A 3,374-nucleotide genomic window follows, 5' to 3' on the forward strand; every position below is an offset into this window, starting at 1 on the left:
AATTTCAATATTTTTGTATCTGTTGAGGCCTGTTTTGTGACCAATTATAAGGTCAATTTTGGAGAAGGTACCATGAGATGCTGAGAAGAAGGTATATCCTTTTGTTTTAGGATAAAATGTTTTGTAGATATCTGTTAAATCCATTTGTTTCATAACTTCTGTTAGTTTCAATATGTCTCTGTTTAGTTTCTGTTTCCAGGATCTGTCCATTGATGAGAGTGGGGTGTTGAAGTCTCCCACTATTATTGTATGAGGTGCAATGTGTGCTTTGAGCTTCACTATCGTTTCTATAATGAATATGGATATCCTTGCATTTGGAGCATAGATATTCAGAATTGAGAGTTCATCTTGGAAGATTTTTACCTTTGATGAGTATGAAGTGCTCCTCTTGTCTTTTTTGATAACTTTGTGTTGGAAGTTGATTTCATTCAATATTATAATGTCTACTCCAGCTTGTTCCTTCCGACCATTTGCTTGGAAAATTGTTTGCCAGCCTTTTACTGTGAGGTAGTATCTCTTTGTCCCTATGGTGGGTTTCCTGTATGGAAAAGCAAATGTCGGGTCCTGTTTATGTAGCCAGTCTGTTAGTCTTTGTCTTTTTATTGAGGAATTGAGTCCTTTGATATTAAGAGATATTAGTGATTGTTACTTCTTGTTATTTTTGTTGTTAGAGGTGGCATTATGTTTTCATGCCTATCTTCTTTAAGGTTTGTTGAAAGAATATTACTTTTTTGCTTTTTCTAGGGTGTAGTTTCCCTCCTTGTGTTGGAATTTTCATCTATTATCCTTTGTAGGGCTGGATTTGTGGAAAGATATGGTGTAAATTTGGTTTTGTCTTGGAATATCTTGGTTTCTCCATTTATGGTAATTGAGAGTTTTGCTGGGTATAGTAGTCTGGGCTGGCATTTGTGTTCTCTTAGGGTCTGTATGACATCTGCCCAGGATCTTCTAGCTTTCATAGTCTCTGGTAAGAAATCTTGTGTAATTCTGATAGGTCTGCCTTTATATTTTACTTGACCTTTTTTATCTTTCTGCTTTTAATATTCTTTCTTTGTCTAGTGCATTTGGTGTTTTGACTATTATGTGATGGGAGGAATTTCTTTTCTTCTCCAATCTATTTGGAGTTCTGTAGGCTTCTTGTATGTTTGTGAGCATCTCTTTCCTTAGGTTATGGAAGTTTTCTTCTTTAATTTTGTTGAACATCTTTATGAGCCCTTTTAGTGGCGAATTTTTCTCTCTATTCTATTCCTATTATCCTTTGGTTTGGTCTTCTCACTGTGTCCTGGACTTTCTGGATGTTTTGGGTTAGGAGATTTTTTGCATTATGCCTTTTCTTTTTTCTGTTGTGTCAATGTTTTCTATGGTATCTTCTGAGCTGAGATTCTCTCTTCTATCTCTTGTATTCTATTGGTGATGCTTGCATCTATGACTCTTGATCTCTTTCCTAGGTTTTCTATCTCCAGGGTTGTCTCCTTTTGTAATTTTTTTGTTGTTTCTATTTCATTTTTAGATCCTAGATTGTTTTGTTCAATTTCTTCACCTGTTTGGTTGTATTTTCTTGTAATTCTTTAAGGTATTTTGTGTTTCCTTTTTAAGAGTTTCTACCTATTTACCTGTATTCTCCTGTATTTCTTTAGGGGGGTTATTTATGTCCTTCTTAAAGTCCTCTATCATCATCATGAGAAGTGATTTTAAATCAGAGTCTTGCTTTTCTGGTATGTTGTGCCGTCTAGGGCTCACTCTGTTGGGAGAACTGAGTTCTGATGATGCCAAGTAGCCTTGATTTCTGTTGCTTATGTTCTTGCCCTTGCCTCTTGCCACTTGGTTATCTCTGGTGTTAGCTGGTCTTGCTTTCTCTGACTGTTGCCTGTCCCTCCTATGCTCACAGGCTTGTCAGCACTCCTGAGAGCCCAGCTCTCTCCTAGCGGTATTTGGGTATGGAGAGCTATAGCACAGGATCATTGTTGCACAGGATCAGCTCCGGGGACAGACATAAACTGGAAGTTCCATTTTTGTTTTTAATTTTGCTAATATGATATTCTTTCCCTATCTTCTAATTAGTTTGGTGAAGAGTTTGTCTTGTTGATTTTCTCAAAGAATTAACTCTTGATTTTCCTTGATTCTTTGTATTGTTCTCTTTGTTTTTATTTTATTGACTTCTCATTTGTTTGTTTGTTTGTTTGTTTGTTTGTTTGTTTGTTTTTTGAGACAGGGTTTCTCTGCGTAGTCCTGGCCGTCCTGGAACTTAGTTTGTAGACCAGGCTGTCCTCGAACTTAGAAATCCCCTTGCCTCTGCCTCCTGAGTGCTGGGATTAAAGGTGTGCGCCTCCGTGCCCGGCTTGACTTCTTTTTTTATTCAATATTAGAATGACTACTCCAGCTTTTTTTCTTGGTACCCTTTGTTTGGAAAACTGTTTTCTAACCCTTTACTCTGAGGTAGTGTTTGTCTTTGACACTGAGGTATGTTTCCTGTATGCAGCAAAATGTTGGGTCCTGTTGATGTTAGTCTATGTCTTTTTACTGAGGAATTGAGTCACTTGATATTAAGAGATATTAGCAATTGTTACTTCCTGTTATTTTTGTTATTAGAGATGACATTATCTCTTTTTCCATATTTCTTGCTATCTATTCCACATGGTTGTGTGTTTGTTTGTTTGTTTAGAACTTTCTTTTGTGTTGTTAACTTGTTAAAACGATCTCCCCATTTTTGTGTATGCACAGTGCTATGAACTTTTTCCTTAGTGTTGCTTTTATTGTGTCCCATAAATTTGAGTGTGTTGTCACTCTTTTTCATCGAATTGCAGAAAGTCTTTAATTTATTTATTTCTCTTAACCCAGTGGTCCATCAGAAGAGAGTTGTTCAATTTCCATGAATTTGTAGGCATTCTGTTGTTTCACTGTTCCATAGTGTAGGTTGTTACAAGATACATGATGCTAGTTCACTTTGCTTGTATCTATTGATATATGCTTTGTGATTGAATATGTGGTTCATTTTGGGAATAGTTCTGGAAGATTTTGAGAAAAAATTATTTTTGTTTGTTTGAATTAAATTTCTGAATATTTCTTTTTGAAAATTCATTATTATTTTTTTCTTTGATCTTTTTTTTAGTCTGGACTTCATCCCCCTCCCAGTCTGCACCACAACCACTCCATCTATGGTCATTGAAAGTATTGATGGATATAATACTTTGGTTTTTAATCAGTGGTCTTTTGAATTTGGGGGACATTTGTCCAGGTCCCTCTGGCTTTTATTGTTTCTATTAAGAAGTAATGTCGATCCGGCCGGATCAGCGCCGGGGTAGCGGGAGCGCAGGGTTGCCTGACACCCGCCAGCTACCCACGACCCCCGCCGCAGGATTTTGGGACTGCTGGTG

General features: G+C 36.9%; 1 protein-coding gene across 1 annotated transcript in view; it reads left to right on the forward strand.

Annotated features, from left to right (window-relative positions):
- The window catches only part of LOC110283901 (adhesion G protein-coupled receptor E4), a 319,788-nt gene that overhangs the window by 72,539 nt on the left and 243,875 nt on the right, over window positions 1-3,374 (forward strand). The gene's annotated exons all lie outside the window — the stretch shown is intronic.

This window comes from Mus caroli, chromosome 17, assembly GCF_900094665.2.
Source record: "Mus caroli chromosome 17, CAROLI_EIJ_v1.1, whole genome shotgun sequence".
Classification (NCBI taxonomy): domain Eukaryota; kingdom Metazoa; phylum Chordata; class Mammalia; order Rodentia; family Muridae; genus Mus; species Mus caroli.